Source organism: Balaenoptera borealis, assembly GCF_965194805.1.
Source record: "Balaenoptera borealis genome assembly, chromosome: 9".
NCBI classification, from domain to species: Eukaryota; Metazoa; Chordata; class Mammalia; order Artiodactyla; family Balaenopteridae; genus Balaenoptera; species Balaenoptera borealis.
Window position 1 is genome coordinate 25,323,988 of NC_138873.1, and position 17,596 is coordinate 25,341,583.

At 38.4% G+C, this 17,596-nt stretch overlaps 1 protein-coding gene and 1 long non-coding RNA gene across 2 annotated transcripts in view; one reads left to right on the forward strand and one right to left on the reverse strand.

The window, feature by feature from the left end:
- The window catches only part of NHSL1 (NHS like 1), a gene marked incomplete at its 5' end in the record, with an annotated part of 304,070 nt that overhangs the window by 28,588 nt on the left and 257,886 nt on the right, over positions 1-17,596 (forward strand). The gene's annotated exons all lie outside the window — the stretch shown is intronic.
- Positions 1-17,596, reverse strand: part of LOC309635020 — a 51,291-nt gene continuing 33,695 nt past the window's right edge. Inside the window, exon 3 of the long non-coding RNA XR_014248582.1 lies at positions 1-17,596. This exon is cut by the window's right edge and continues 14,611 nt beyond it. This is a non-coding gene — a long non-coding RNA (uncharacterized lncRNA).

Here is a 17,596-nt window from a genome sequence, read left to right on the forward strand (position 1 = left end):
TTTATTTATTTATTTTTGGCTGCATTGGGTCTTCATTGCTGCGCGCGGGCTTTCTCTAGTTGTGGCGAGAGGGGGCTATTCTTTGTTGCGGTGCGTGGGCTTCTCATTGCGGTGGCTTCTGTTGTTGCGGAGCACGGGCTTTAGGCACGCGGGCTTCAGTAGTTGTGGCTCGTGGGCTCTAGAGTGCAGGCTTAGTAGTTGTGGCACATGGGCTTAGTTGCTCTGCGGCATGTGAGATCTTCCCAGACCAGGGCTCGAACCCATGTCCCCTGCACTGGCAGGCAGATTGTCAACCACTGTGCCACCAGGAAGCCCTAGAATTTTGTCTTGAGGGTTTTCTTTCTGTGGCTACTTCTGGTATCAACTTGTTTATTCTGGGTTTCTCCCAAAGCAGAGCCTGGGTCTAGGGTTACATGCAAATAGTTTATTTGGGCTGTGATTCAAGGAAGCAGAAAGGAGGGACCAAGGAAATTGAACTAGGGAAGGAGAGGAAGGCAACACTGGGCTGCATTATTAGGAGACTGATTGGTGTTTGTTCCTGCCGAGAACTTCTGCAGACCTCTGTCAAAGGGAGAAGATGAGAAGCATTTCCTCCAACAGCTGGTTTGTGCTTCTGGGTGTGTTGTGTCAGTACCAATGAGCTACCACATTGTCCTATACCACTGGTCCAGAGAAACCCCGCACAGGAATCAAGAGTGTGTGGTCCACTTTCGAGGTGAGATGCTGTAAAAGATAGAGTGGAAGCCTGTGTGAAATCAGTTGTATCTCAATCAGATGTGAGAAAAGGAGATGTACACAAAAGGTTTCCAATGCATATGTTGATATAGTTTATGGGACCCAAGAGTAACAATGCAGCTGGTATCAAATGTATCTGAAATCAGGTACTCGAAATCTCATTAGGTACTCTCTCCATATCTGCTTTTCTCTGTACATCTCCTTCATTTCCGGCTCCCGGCAGTATAGCTTTGTTTGATTCACAAATGCTGGGTGAGTGGGAAATGACCATCCCTGTCTTTTGTGTTTATGTGTTCCCTACTCAATATGGCAACCAGACTGAACCGAAAGTTCTCTATTCCAAGTTCAAATTCCCTGAAATTCAATGTGAGCAGATATGACTTACATTATGTCTGAATAGAAGTGTTGATTATTATTGTGTTTTTTGCCAACCCTCTGTATTCCCTCTACTATGAGAATGTTAAAGAAGAAACATGTGGCAGAAGAAGCATTGCCATCAACCCATGGCTGATAAGCAATGTGAATGAGATATAATCTTTTATTGTTTAAGCCACTGTGATTTGGGGGTTGTTACTGCAGCTTACCTAGTAAAAGTTGGCCAATCCACATGCGATGATGACTGCTGACAATCATGTTTTGACTGCAATTATCAGCTGGGTATATCTGACTCAGATATCTTTTATAATTACCTGGAGTTCTTTAACTCAGGAATTTTTTATAAATAAAGCAAAAAGATTAATTAGAGTTACTGGGACCTCACTGTGAACATGTACCACATAAATTTTACTCAGCAGTTATCTTAAATATACTCAAGATATTAAGCTCTTTAGGTTATAAGTAAAAGGGACATATTTCGGCAAAGTTTAGTAATGGTGATTATTATAAAAATATAATTGGCAAAAAGAGAGATAGAATCTCAAAGGAACTTAAGACCAGTAGATATCTTCAGAATCTGGAACATATCCAAGGCAGTACAGGGATAGTTATGTGTGGTCACACAGGGTTATGAGTGCCCTGGTATTAATATGACTCTAATAATCTTGATCTCTGCTTCTCTTGCTGTCTTTTTGCGTCTCTTTCTGCTACCACCTGGCTTCCTTACAGTCAATTTTATACACTTTCTCTTCCTCATAGCTTTTTCTGTATCTATAATTTCTGAATTTTAGTGCCTTCAGCTTGCTCATAAGTTTGGTTTGCCCTTGGTTCCTTCTAGGACATCGTTGAAACTTCAACTTCCAATATTAGCTGCCTCATCTATATTCTCCCATCTATATTCAAATTCCTGATTTTATTTGACCCAGCTGTAGTGGGCTGAATAGCGTCCTCCCAAATTCACGTCCACTCAGAACCTCAGAATGTGACCTTATTTGGAATAAGGGTTTTTGCAGATGTAATTAAGGCATGGATATCAAGATGAGATCATCCTAGAATAAGGTGAACCCTAAATCCAATCATGAGTGTCCTTATGAGAGACAAAGAAGGATAAGAAATAGAGTCACAGAGAGGGTAAAGGCCATGTGAAGATGGAGGCAGAGATTAGAGGGTAGCCAAAAGCGAAAGGAATGCCAAGAATTGTCAGCCATGTGAAGCCAGGAGAGAGGCATGGAATGGGTTCTCCCTTGGAGCCTCCAGAAGGAACCAACCCTGCCAACACCTTGATTTCAGACTTCTGGCCTCTAGAATTGTGAGAGAATACATTTCTGTTTTAAGTCATCCAGTTTGTAGTAATTTGTTATGGCAATTACAGGAAACTAATACCCCAGCTCATCTCTGAGGGCTTTTAATAGTCCTAGGCCATTGGCTGGGCTATGGATTGGCCACCCCTGGGTGAAGTGTTTAGAGCAGGGTCATCAGTAGGGCTGTGAAAAGGGTGATTTCCTTTGAAATGACACTGGACCCAGGAGACATGTAACTGGCATGTCTAAAACAATTTAATGCTTGGCCGCCAAGCATCGGTACTCTTCTTCCCTGATGGACAAAATGTCTCAGTTGATGTGATTCAACTCTCCCACGCAGCACTGCCTATGTCCAATCAGACAAACGTCTGGAGGTGATGTCACAGGAGCATTTCAGAATTTACTTGTCATTATCAGAATCCTCATTTTCTGGGCAATGTCCATTTCAATGTCCTCTATTCAACTGAAATCCCGATTGGTATTACGCTGTTGCTATTCAGTATCCTATAAATGAAACTAAAGTTCTCAAATTTGAGCCTGATCTACTTTAAAAGGACATATACAGCTGAAAACCCTAGTCTTGACTTCAGTCATTTTAACAATAATGCCACCTTACAATGTATTAAAATAAAGCTATGGGTATAAACCTATAGAGCAAGAGTTGGCAAAATTTTTCTTAAAGACTAAGATAGTAAATATTTTAGGCTTTGTGGGCCATATCATTTCTATCCTGACTATTGTAGCATGAAGATAGCTGTAGACAGTACATAAAATGAATGAGTGTGGTGTCTCCCAATATTTGGGGACAACGAAATTTGAATCTCATATAATTTTCACGTCATGAAATATTCTTCTTTTGATTTTTTTCCTCCAACTATTTAAAAATATAGAAACCATTCTTTGCCAGTGGCTATATAAAAGCAGGCAATGGGACATACTTGGCACATGGGCCATACATAGTTTGCCAACTCCTGCTATAGAACTTTGGGTTCTTTGTCCACCCAAAGTCACCCCTTGTTTTGCTAATGGGACCCTACTGTCATTTGGGGAACCTTTTTCCCACCTCCCCTTCTCATTGAAAACTATCTGTCTGCTTCACGTTGTGCTACAGGAGATATGGCCTTCGGTATAGTGACTGGTTCGACCAGAGTGAATACTACAGTTGTATGGGGTCTACTTTCTCTTTCCACAGAAACTTGTAGCAATAAGGACATGACTGTAAGCCTGGAGATGCCAGAGGCTACCACATGAATCTTAAGAATGAAGCTGACACAGCAGAAGGCTGAGCCAAGAAACTTAAGAGAAACTGAATTTTGATTACATTTTTGGAGCCCCTGGATCAAGCTACTCATGACACTAAACAACCCCAAGGCTACATGAATAAATAAATTTTTCTTTCCTATTTAAGTGAGTTTGAGTTTGGGTTCTCTGTCACAACAACAGGATACTAACTGAGGCAAAATCTTTCACCTTGACATTTATTAGAACTACAAAACAAAAACAAAATTTTAAACTAGATGCCAACTTAATTACCAAACCAGAAAAGTTCAAATCAACAATGCTATAGACGTTGTTTTACTGAAACTAAATTTCTCTTCCCAATGTGAATATGGCATTGGCTAATATGTTGTGGGTTGTTTGGAGTTTTGCGTGCCTTTGTGTCCTACACAGAAGGTGTGTGCTGTGCAATGAATCATTTCTTCATTGCTTTTCTCTATTTGAACTATTGCAAAACTTTCATTCACAGAGCCTGCTGTGACAGCATTCAGTCTCGTCTGGGTACAGATGTACAATTTACACAGTAAGTCAGCCTCTTTAGTTTCCTCTTCTGCTAAGACAAAGAAGAACATCATTGTGCTTGCCTTTCAAATTATATTGATATCAAATTAAACTTTCATTTTATTAAATTACTTAAGCCAAAGTCTTTGATCTGTGAAAATATTTTTCAACCATGAATGGAAAATAAAGCTTTGTGTTTTTAACAAGAAACAAATTCAGCTGTGGTGATTGTGTCAGCCATTGGGACATGCCAACTGTTGGTAATTAAGCAAGCCTGTGATGTCTAGACCTGCTTCATTTGTTTGTGGCCCTTTTTCTGTACCTTCCATTGACTCCCACTTGTGTCCCATGATTCCCTTCATTGGTGTGGTCTATTACTTCTGTTAGGGGTTTTAAACTAATTGCACAATTTGTTAGAACCTCTTTGTCTACAATTGCATGAAGTCCTCGTATTACTTTTCAGTTGGAATACTATAATCTGTACTTGTGCTACTTGTTTTAACCAGGAATGGTGTATTATTGCTCCAAAAGTCCTGCAAAGATCTCAGAAACACTGTGGCTTATAACAGGAAGCATTTCTATTTTTGCTCACAGGCCTGCAGGTTTGCAGGGGTAGCTCTGCTTTAGGCTGCAGGTTGGCTTGTCTTGGCTCTTGGCTTTAGGTCAAGTGTAGGACTGCCTGCGTATCTTACTCTGGGGCCCGTACTGATGGGCAGCAGCTAGCTGGTGCAGGCCTCTTCATGGCAGTCACAGAGTGCTAAAGACTGAGTCAAAGAAGGCAAGGACATTTAGGTCCTTTGTGCATGTCATGTTCACTGACATCCCATTGACCAGAGCAAGTTACATGGTGCAACATCAGTGAAGTAAGGAAATACACCCATCCACTCTAGTGTGCTGTAGGTTTACATGGCTGAAGGATGGAGGGAAGAATTGTGAACAATAATCCAGTCTAGTACATATGGCTTCACTTTGTATGAACTCTGTCTCTGCTCCTCCAACCCTCTGATCTCAATTTCTGTTGCTAATATGCCCTGTGGGAGCGAGAGGGCTTTCTATAGCTATTTTGGATTTTAAAGGAAGAGAATAGTTTCCAGATAGCTTAATGGCTATAAATCCAGTAGCTGTTACAGCTGAGTTTCCATTTTGGCTCAACCTTCTGGCTTCTATGTTGATTTATTTTTATGATAAAATTAATATTTTAAAATATATTAAGATTTAATTTTGTGTTTTAATGCAGTAAAAAAAGTATATGATTCTATTTTTTTGATGTATCCTTAAATATACAGTGTAACTAGTAAGACAATAAGGGGTCTTATTCACAGCCAGGGTTGTAGGACCTACCATAGTGCTGGGCATGTAAGGTGTGCTTGATAAATATCTGTTACTTGAAGTACATTGCTTTCTTACTTACTGATTGTTACTGATCACTAGGTAGTAACTTGTACATGAATAGACATTTTCTTTTTTAATGTATATATAATTAATATCCTCCAACTTCATCCATCTGTTAACTGTACCAAAAAGGTGTTTATAATGTTCTATGTAGAAAGGTGATAAGTTTGTGTTTGCTCTTTTCAGGACTAGTACAAATTGTTGGTTGTGGTTTTTCTCAGGTTTGTTTTAAAAATTATTTACATACCCCTTTGACGTGCTAAGAGTCCTTAGAAGAATATCTAAATGGATATTTAGAAATATGTACCAATACAGGGCAAAATCTACTAATTTTCAAGTGTATAAATATCAGCCAGTGAAAATACCATTTTAAATTGCTTTTAAAAAGCATTTAAAATTAAAACTGTGCATGATATAAAAGGATCATAATGCATGAGAAAGGTAGTAAAAAGAATAAGTGCTCCTTGAAAGATTATTTCCTCTTGGAAGAAAGTAAATTAATTCCTGGAGTTGATTTTATGAAAACTGAACACATCATAAAACAAAATGAACTTAATTGAAAGACAGTTTGCTTTTTATAATAGGTCATCTACTTAAGAAAAGAGCAAGACCGAAGTAATTAAATACCTTCTTGGGTTTTTTTTCCGAATGATTCTGAGAGTTCAGGCTATTTCCTTTGCTTTCTTACAGGAAACATTTATTATAGCTTAAACATGCGCTAATGTCTCTAGTTATAATCATCTTGCCAGATATACTTAAGGCATAAAGAAAGGAAGGAAACTAATATTCATGAAGTGTCTACTATATGCCTGGTAAGGTGCTAGAAGCAAAGACTTGTTGAGATGAGAAATATTCTTGTTTCAGAAAAGAGGAAACTAGGTTCAGAAGTTTAAATGTCAGGGTTTTTTGACTCCAAAATCATGTTCTTTGGCACGAGCTAAAACCGGAGAAAACTGTCCATTTGATAGTGTAGTAAACTGGCATGAACTCCGTTTGCAAGTTCAATAATTGCAGTGTAGTAAAACCAAGTTTTATTTAGAGATAAACAAACAAGTATGTACATATGTTTTGCAATAGACAAATCACAGTGGTTCAGAGTCTTGCAGTGGGTATTCCCCAGTGCCACATAAGAGGCCCCAAGGAATGGTTCAAATGTGAATCTACCCACTGGACGCTCCCCAGTCTTGGGCTTGAGTTGACACGTTGATTCCTCCTGGCTGGAATTTCTGCTTGTGGTTGTCCCTGCTGTGTCTGCACTGCTGGCCTTACCCCTCAGCTCCAAAGCCACTTCTTCTTCTGGTGGTGCCTTGTTTTCCTTGTGCTTCTAGACTCACTTTCCTACTCTGGTGAAGCCTCCAGACATTCTGTTTTGACATTTCTTGATTTAGAAGAAGGCTTCCAAATTCCTTCTAATCCCGGCAGGAGGTATCTCTTTCATCAAATACTTTTCCCAAATTAAAGGATTCTTTCCTTGATTATCAATTATCAGCATTTATCTAGTGTTTGTTGTCTTTACAATCTGCTACTAATCTTTCCATCCTGTCCTCAAAGAATTTATAATCTACCGAAGGAGAAAAGCTGTTTACATAAAAATAAAAGCTGCCAAATGAGAGCTATGGGTAAGAATAGTAAGCATTATAAGACTTCCGAGGAGGGAAGGATGAACCTGGACTGTGGGTCTCAGGGAGCTGAGACTAGAGCTGGCCTTAAAAGGGCTTGTTGGGCTTCCCTGGTGGCGCAGTGGTTGAGAGTCTGCCTGCCAATGCAGGGGACACGGGTTCGAGTCCTGGTCTGGGAAGATCCCACATGCCGCGGAGCAACTAGGCCCGTGAGCCACAACTACTGAGCCTGCGCGTCTGGAGCCTGTTCTCCGCAACAAGAGAGGCCGCGATGGTGAGAGGCCCGCGCACCGCGATGAAGAGTGGCCCCCGCTTGCCGCAACTAGAGGAAGCCCTCGCACAGAAACGAAGACCCAACACAGCCAAAAATAAATAACTAAATAAAATAAAAAAATTTTTTAAAAAAAGGGCTTGTTGACCAGAGGTCCTTCACCCCCCAGTCTAATATCAGGCTCTGGCTGGCATTAAAGGACACATCAAAGATGGGAGGAACACGATGGGGCTGCCATTCTGGAGGAACAAAGGCAACCACATACTCTTTCTCCTGTACTGAGTCATCTTCCCTCTCCCCCTGCAGAACTTTAAGGGCGTTTGCTTTCTTCCCGGTCCGTGACTTCACTCAAAGAGCTCCGCGCTTATGAGAAAAGCTGGTCTGGTTCTGCTCTGGGCCTAAGGGGAAGACATATTTGTGGTTTCTATCTTGTCTGGCCCAACTCGCAGAGTACGAGATAAATCTCAGGCAGAAACTCTAGTCAGAGGAGTAACAAGTCTGCATTTCCCTCGAAAGAGCTGTGTCCTATTTCTCTGGAGTCCCTATGCGATGATGAGACAGGATGGCAATAAAAACTGGCTAAGGGCTTAGATTTGGGAATAAAAAAAATATTTTCCTTAAAATAGCTGTTCTAAGTATAGCAGTAAGAGTTGGGAGAGGTCTAGAAGACTTCAACAGAGCTAAAGGCAGAATTTGGAAAAATATCTGATTATTATTCCGTTTCTCCAGAAGTTGACAGGACTAGGTGCTCAGGATACCTGAGATCAGAGGTTTTCTGTGCTTCTATGTTCTTCACACATGTTCATAATACCTGGTGAGGTGGTAGCTCCATTGTAACAGACTAGAGAAGTTAACTTGCCCACGTTTGTGAAAGTATTAAGTGACTAATTGATGAAACACTTGTTGGGATGTGACTATAGGTTCATGGATTGAACTAGTTTTTAATTAATGTAATTGAAGAATTAGCAACCTGAGAATCAAATGAATAGTTCCAGACTCCTCCACTGCTCTAATTCACTAGCTCAGCTAAATTTTAATGTGTATGAGGATGCTGATGAATTAATGTTACCTCTCCCAAGTAATATATTTGCATTTGTAACTGGCATTAGGATATATCTTAACCCAATTATTGTTTTTTTTTAAAGCAATATAAACTTGCTGCAAATGAAAACTTACTCCAAATCCCCTTAAATAGAAGTGCCTAAAGCACAGCAGTTCTGGCTCAAATGCGAGATGGTGTAGGGAGTGGGTGGTGGACTTGCAAGATCTTTTTTTCCTCTGTTTATTTTTTCCCTCCAGGTTGCCCCTGACTGACTCCAATGGAACTCTCTGCTCTAAATTATACATGTGATGACCAATCCCAAACTTAATCCCAGGGGGATGAGAACTCTAATCTGGTAGGTCTCCAGAGGTCTTCGAGTGTTCACCCTACAGGTGGACCCTGAGACTTTCATGGCAGCTATACCTTGCCTATAGCTCCTAAGTCTCTTTCCTTTTAAGGAGATTGACCTAAGCTAGGTAGCAGAAATTTTCTCCAGTTTAATTATGTCATTTTGATTACAGAAATTAGACAGATAACCAAGAGCTGTCTCCAAAATTCACATCATCTCATGGGTAGAGGCTTGGGGAAGGGAGTGGTCAAGCTCTATTTTGTAACTCTATCTGGTTCTGAGAGTTGCCCCAATTTACTTACTTCACCTACCCCACCGCAGCCCCAGAATGAAAAACGTAATGTAATTATGTTGTGATATTTCAACTGAATAGTGAAGAATGTTTTTAATTTCTTTAGGAGACTATAGCTGCAAAGACTGATTGTATTGTATATTCACATGCCATAATTTCACTGATATTCTCTTTATATATTAATTCTCCATGAAAATGAAAATTTTTTAAATGTTAACTTTTTTTTTTCACTTAGTTGATTCTGCTAATAAGCTCAGGAATGCAAAATTCACATTGCACATCATGTAAATCAAGTTTTTTAGGCATTCCTAGTGCAGTTTGATAAAACATCTTTCTTAGGTCCTTTATAGTCTCAGGAAAAATAAGTTACTACTGTCAGAGGGTAATCTATTTTCCTTGGTGTATTGCTTTTATCAGGTGTAAATGTGTTTGCCTGCAAGCAGCTGAAAATGCAGGAAAGAGAGGCTTAAACATGTAAGAGATATACTTGCCTCAAGCAACGAGATATCTGGGGGCAAGCTTCCAGAGCGGGGATGGTGCCTTAGCAGTGCCTTCATGTGGCTCTCATTTTCATGGTTGAAAGATAGCTTCACTTCAGGCATCATGTTAGTTACAAGTGGGAAGAAGGAGGAAGAAGGAAGGGCAGGGCTTCCCTGGTGGCGCAGTGGTTGAGAATCTGCCTGCCAATGCAGGGGACACAGGTTCCAGCCCTGGTCTGGGAAGATCCCACATGCCGCAGAGCAACTGGGCCCGTGAGCCACAACTGCTGAGCCTGCGCGTCTGGAGCCTGTGCTCCGCAACAAGAGAGGCCGCGATAGTGAGAGGCCCACGCACCGCGATGAAGAGTGGCCCCCGCTCGCCGCAACCAGAGAAAGCCCTCGCACAGAAACGAAGACCCAACACAGCCAAAAAAAAAAAAAGGAAGGGCAAAGTGTAAAGGAAGTTGCCAGTCCAGTCTTTAAAAAAACTTTTTTAGAAACCTCAGGCAGAGACTTCTGTTTACACTGCATTGACCAGAACTGGATCACAGGGCCACCCAACTTCTATCGGCCGAGTATAGGGAAGCAAGTATCTCTCTTTACAACCTGCATCCTAGTAGAGGAGGCTGGATGGAAAGCTGGTGAAATGGGTGGTCAGGGAGCCAGCTTACAATATCTGCCACCACTGATTGGGATTGTTCTCTCACTGATTCCTTGTCAAGTGGAATTATTTTAAGCAAACAAAAAGTTTTCAGTTCAGAAGTTCTAGTTTAAGAATGCAATGTCCTCACCACTTATTTCCTCTTTTAAATGATAGATTTGGGCTGTCTTGTCTCTAAATAGCTACTTATTGTAGCTTGTGTTTTGAGAGCAGCATATCTAAGATCAAATGACAAAATGAAGAGAAACATCTTGTGACATTTTGGTTTCAGTCATTTGGGATGTATTTCTTGCCAGGACAGACAGTTCAGTATTTTTAAATATTCTGGTGTTTATTTGTTCAAGACCAAGACAGAACCATCACGAATAATGAAGATGCGAAAAAAGAGCCAAACAATGAGATATACAAATGAACAAGAAATTCATTTGAGTCTGTTGAACTAAGACAGTTCCAGTTAAAGAACTGTATTATCTTTTTCTTTGGAGGCAAAAATATTTGTTAATTTCCATGGGTAAAATTTCACACTGTCGTTCTTAAACTCTACTAAAGACATCTAAACGTTTATTGATCATAAAAATATCTAATTTGAATAGCTGATCCTACTGTGATCCTACTGTAATCATAATCTAATCATTAGATTATTGCAACTCAGATTAAAAAATGTTTCTTTTTACAATTAGAATAAAACACTCTCATTAGAGAAACTTTGTAAAAGGAGAGAAGAATACTTCATATATCCACTATTGTGAACACTTAACATTTTGATAATATTTCTGTTTATAAATAGGAAATAATAATAGCCAATGTTAATACATACTCTAGGTTAATAATTTTTGATGCATTATATGACTTAATCCTCTCAAAAACTCTAGGAGCTAGGTACAGTTTTATCCCTGTGTTTACAGATGAAGATAGTGATGGTTAAATAACTTGTTCAAAGTCATATGGTTGGTAAGTAACACAGCTGCAACGTCAGTTCAGAAAATCTTCAGAACCTCAAAATTCTCAAGACCTGAATGGGCCTTGTTGGGTATCTAGGAGGCTGGAACAGACAGACTTGAGGGCTTGCCATTGCTTTTGTGTCTTTGTAACATGTGATTCAAGATTCTGATTTCCAGGGAAGATGGCTGAGCTGTCCATTAGTAGCCTAGATCTGAGAGCCGCCTTGGTTCTTGTTCTTCGTGAGGACCGAAGTTTCATGGATCCTTAGATTCTGTGAGCCTCTCCCTGGTGTTCAATAAATTTTCCCCTTCATTTCCAGAGTATTTCTGATGCTTCCTATCAAAGAACACTGATACAATAGGTTTTGTGACTTAACTAGAAACTCTAAACGTTCTCCCATGGGAAAATGCAGTTTCCAACAAGAAACCTGTAGGTGAACGTCTTAAAAACAATTCATTAGAAAGTTGGATATTCTATTCATAAATATAAAACATTTTATGTTCCTTATATCCTATCCTAATTGACCTTTTAAAAAAATTATCTTTCGCAGTACTATTTGTTCATTTTATTATTGGAAGTTATGTACATAGGACCCTCATATATTGACCCTAAAATTGTGTACCTTTAGCCATTTCCATTTGGTAGGGACCTTACCTGTTTTACATAATAGCTAATACACTATTTATGCTTAGTAAAAATTATTCATACTCTCTCATTTGTTTTAGTTAGACAAGTTATAGTGAATTTACTTATGTGTAAAAACTTCAAACAAAACAGGCAAACTGATAAATACTTTTAAACAAAACTGGAATTATTAAAAAAAAACTAAACTAAAAGGCTCCTTTTAACTCCTCCCAATCTCCATCCCTTCGCTAGAGGTGAATTCAGTTATCAGTTGGCAGTGAAATCTTCCAGTTCTCTTCTATACATTTACCTACATGCATGTCCACATATAGAAATGTAGAGGTTTGCTCTGTACGTTTTATTTTTTAAAACTGAAATGTGCTAAAGAATGCCATTTGCTCGTGTCACATAACAACTTGTCTCTGAGCTCTTTTCCATGTTAGTACATTATGGATCCATCTTATTCTTTTAAGCTGCTACCAGGTATTCCATGATGTGGATCTACAATGGATTGTTTAATATTCTTCTGATGGACAATTTAGTTGTTTGTAATTGTTGATTATTACAGTGAAGTTGTGGTGAATATCCTTATACACTTCTCCTTGTGCATATGTCCCCGTATTTCTCTAGGATAGATATCTAGCAGTTGATTTCTTGAGTTGAAATATGTGTGCTTTAAAATTTTTTTTAAATTAATTAATTAATTTATTTTTGGCTGCGTTGGGTCTTCGTTGCTGCGCGCGGGCTTTCTCTAGTTGCAGTGAGCGCGGGCTCCTCCTCGTTGCGGTGCACGGGCTTCTCACTGCAGTGACTTCTCTTGTTGCGGAGCTCGGACTCTAGGTGCGCAGGCTTTAGCAGCTGTGGCACACGGGCTCAGTAGTTGTGGCGCACGGGCTTAGTTGCTCCGCAGCATGCGGGATCTTCCCGGACCAGGGCTTGAACCCGTGTCCCCTGCATTGGCAGGCAGATTCTTAACCACTGCGCCACCAGGGAAGTCCCTAAAATTTTTGATAGGTGGTAAAATATGAACTCATAGCCAAGTACATGGCCGTATACCACCAGTTCCGTGCGATCACGCTGAATCTTTTGTTTCTTGACAGTTGTTCTTACAGAACATCATTCTTATGTTCCTTTTTCCGATTCCTCTCTCTCATACTTCCATTCCTCTAAATGACTCATATTAAAGATGCATTTTTGGTTGCAAGGAATAAGAAACTTACTCAAACCCACTTAGACAGAAAGGGTAACTTATTGACTCATGTAACCAAACTGTGGGGAAGGCCCCAGTCTCATTGTATCTCAGGGCAACGGGCATTTGAGGCCAGAACACTGCCAGGATGCATTTTGCTTCTCAGTTTGTTTTTTTTTAATTAATTAAATTAATTTTTGGCTGCGTTGGGTCTTCGTTGCTGTGCGTGGGCTTTCTCTAGTTGCGGCGAGCGGGGACCACTCTTCATTGTGGTGCGCGGCTTCCCATTGTGGTGGTTTCTCTTGTTGCAGAGCACGGCCTCTAGGCACGTGGGCTTCGGTAGTTGTGACATGTGGGCTCAGTAGTTGTGGCTCGCGGGCTCTAGAGCGCAGGCTCAGTAGTTGTGACACATGGGCTTCGTTGCTTCGTGGCATGTGGGATCCTCCCAGACCAGGGCTTGAACCCCGTGTCCCCTGCATTGGCAGGCAGATTCTTAACCACTGTGCCACCAGGGAAGTCCCTTTGCTTCTCAATTTCAGTCCTCTTCTACAGGGCAGCTTCTTTCTTTGAAAGTTCTTTATATTCAGATACAAGTCCTTTATTAGATATGTGCTTAGCAAATATTTTCTCCCATCCATGGCTTGTCTTTTAATTCTCTTAACGGTATCCTTCAAAGAGCAGAGGTTTAAATTTTAAGTCCAATTTATTAATATTTTTCTTTTATGAGTTGTGATTTTAGTGTTGTATGTAAGAAATCTTTGCCTAACCCAAGGTCAGAAAGATTTTGTCCTGTTATCTTCTGAAAGCTTTGTAGTTTTAGGTTTTACATTTAGGCCAATGGTCAATTGTGAGTTAATTTTTGTATACGGTGCAAGGTATGGATGGAAGTTTATTATTATTATTATTATTGTATGTGGATATCTGATTATTCCAGGTGGTTATTCCAACCATTTGTTGAAAAGACAATCCTTTCTTCACTAAATTGCCTTTGCATCTTTGTTGAAAAGCAGTTGTCCGTTTATGTGTGGGTCTATTTCTGTACTCTCTATTCTGTTCTATTGCTTTATTTGTCTATACTTCAGTACTACACTGTCTTGAATACTGTACCTGTATAGTAAGCATTGAAATTAGGTAGAGTTAGCCCTCTAACTTTGTTCTATTTTTTTAAAGTTGTTTTGGCTATGTCAAGTCCTTTGCATTTCCATATGAATTTTAGAATCAATTTGTCAATTACTGTAAAAATGCCTGCTGGGATTTTATTATAAGTAGACTTTTTAAAATTGAGATAAAATTCATATCACATAAAATGAACCATTTTAGCCATTCTAAAGTGTATAAGTTGTGCAACCATCACCACTATTTAATTCCAGAACATTTCTATCACCTCCAAAAGAAAGCTTGTATCCATTAGCAATCACTCCCCATTACTCTCCCACCAGCGCCTAGTAACCACTAATCTGTTTTCTGTTTCCGTGGATTTGCCTCTTACGGACATTTCATGTAAATGAAATCATACAATATTTTGCCTTTTTGTGTCTATCTTCTTTCATTTAGCATAATGTGCACAAGAGTCATTCATGTTGTAGCATGTATCACTTGCTGGAATTTTGATTGGGACTGCATTGAATTCATAGCTCCATTTTTGGGGAATTGGCATCTTAACAATGTAAAGTGTTCTGACCCATGATGAGCTATCTCTCCATTTATTTTACTTTAACTTCTCTCAGCAGTGTTTTGTAGGGTTTTTGTTTGTTTGTTTGTTTTTTAGCAGATTGGTTTTAAGCAAATCTTTTTACTGTCCTGATATTTTTGGTTCTATTTTTACAGAGGCCTACTTAACTAGATTATTATTTTTTTGTCTAGCACTTTTTTTTTAGTATGTTTGTGTTTAATGGTGTATCTTTTTAAAAGTTGAAGTATAGCTGCTGTACAATATTATATAAATTACAGATGTACAATATAGTGATTTTAGTATAGAAGTCTTGCACATATTTTGTCAGATATATCCCAAAGTATTTTATACGTTTTTGACACTGTTGTAAATTGTTTTTTTTTTTATTTCAATATCCAATTGATCATTGCCAATATACAGAAATACAATTGACTTTTGTATATGAATTTCATTGATATTCTCTATTGTTTTCATGTTTTCTATTTCTTTCTTTCCTCTGTGATCTTAATTATTTCCTTTCTTCTGCTTACTCTGGTTTTCATTTGTTTTCTTTTTTCTAATTCCTTAAGGTGGAAGCTGGATCAGTGATTTGGTACCTTTTCTTTTTTCTAATGTAAGCGTTTAGTGCTATAAGTTTCCCACTAAATGTTTTAATTTTCATTCGGTTTCAAATACTTTCAAGTTTCCCTTTTGATTTCTTCTTTGACCTATGGATTATTTAAAAGTATGTTATTTTTATTCCAAATATTTGAGGATTTTCCAGAGATCTTTCTGCTATTTATTTCTAATTTAATTCTATTGTGGTCAGAGAACACACTTTTTATGACTTGAATCCTTTAAAATTTATTGACACTTTTTTGTGGCCACAAATATGGTTTGTTTAAGTAAATGCTCTATGTGCAACTGAAAAAATTATGTTTTCTGCTGCGGTTGAAGAATTCTATAAATGTCAGTTAAATCAAATTGATAGTGCTGTCCCATTCTATATCTTCCTTAATTTTCTGTCTACTTGTATTATTAATTATTGAGAGAGGGAGTAGAAATCTCTGACTATAACTGTAGATTTATCTATTACTCCACGTAGTTCTATCAGTTTTTGTTTCATGTATTTTGAAACTCTCTTATTAAGAGCATAAGCCTTTATGATGGCATCATTTTATGATGAAAAAATGACCTTTTTTCCCCTAGCAATGTTTAAATTTATTTCTGTCATACATTTAAATTATATATGTTATTAAGTCTATAATACACTGTTATGTTTGTTTAAACATTCAATTAGCATTTAAAAATATTTAAATGAGAGAAAAAAATCATATAATTTACCCACATAGCTACTATTTCCAGTGCTCTTTATTCCTTTTCTAGATCCATATTTCCATCTGGTATCTATTTTCTTTTGCCTTTAATATTTCTTAAAGCGTGGGTCTGCTGGTGATGAATTCTTTCAGCATTTGTATGTCTCAATAAAATAGGAACTTTGTGGTTAAAATGATTTAGTCTTTGTTCTCAGGATTAGTTAATAATTTATTACAGGCTTGAATGTGGAGTATCTGTTTATTCATGTTGACATTTATATCTTTCAGCATAATAATGTCTTATTTTTAAATTGGAATTTTGTTTGTTTGTTTGTTTTACTGCCTACACTGGGCCAGGCTCTGTTGCTGGGTGAAAGGGCTGTCCCAGAGATACCACCAGTTGTGGGGCCTCATGGAGTCTCTCATCCAGCCATGGGATCTCACATTCAGCGCATCCAGTTCCCAATCACCATTTTATTATAATTGTGCCTATATTGTCCCAAGATAAATTTTCCTTTTAAATCCTAGGAAAGCTTTATGAAATTATTTACAGCTTTTCTCCATTCCCTTCTTGAAATTTGGAATTATTCAATTGCTATTTCAGTGTTCATTTAAACTTCTTTGGAATCTCCAAGGTTAAAAGTTCTTGTACAAAGACCATCAGAAAAAGAGTAACAATGTCTAGTTTTCACAATTTTCTGGTGTGTTATAGTGACTGTGTAACACATTTGTTCTTATCTGAGTCATCAGTGGACAGCTTCCAGGTCTCTATGGAACTTTGTTTAGCAGATGGTTTGTTAATCTGACTATGTCAGAAATTCAGTCTAAAGGGTTGATATAGCTCACTTAGTGACAATGATTAGTTTGCCAATTGCATTACTCAGTACTAGTCTAATAAGTGAATGTAATTTGAAAATGTATACTGAGCAACATTTTTATCCAGTTTGCCCATGGTACCTATCAGAAGTAAATATATAGCTTTGTTTTACATTTGCTCAGCCAGTAAATTTAATTGTTCGACATTTTATAGAAATATAAAAGCATCAAAACTAAGCAAGTTATAAACCTTTTAAAGGGATGTTCCATTAAAACTGGAAATTTTATTTTAAGAGTTCATGTTGTTGCTGGATCATTGGTGCCTATAGGTTAGGGCACAGGATGAGTCTTGACCTCAGATATAGAGGCCAGAGGGGAAATGCAAGATGGGATAGAATTAGGCCTGGATAAGAGCAAGATATGGGGTTAAAGATACAGAACTTTGTACTAGAACAGTTCCAAATGGAAAAACGGAATGGGCTCTTCTGTGAAGCAGTGAGTTTCACTAGGTGTGTTCAGTGGAAGCTGGGCTATATGGACTGTCATAGGATATACCTGTATCAAGGAAATGTGACTTCTAAGACCCCCCTCTTCATTTTAAGCTTCTTTTATTTTAGTAGTGCTATATATTATAGCAAAAGTTTATACGTATCACAAATGCTCAACATCAGGGGACAGATTACACAAACCATGACTTATATGCATTTTAGAACATATGAAGTTACAAGTTTACAGGCTGAGTCATTAATGACAAGCTCTACAT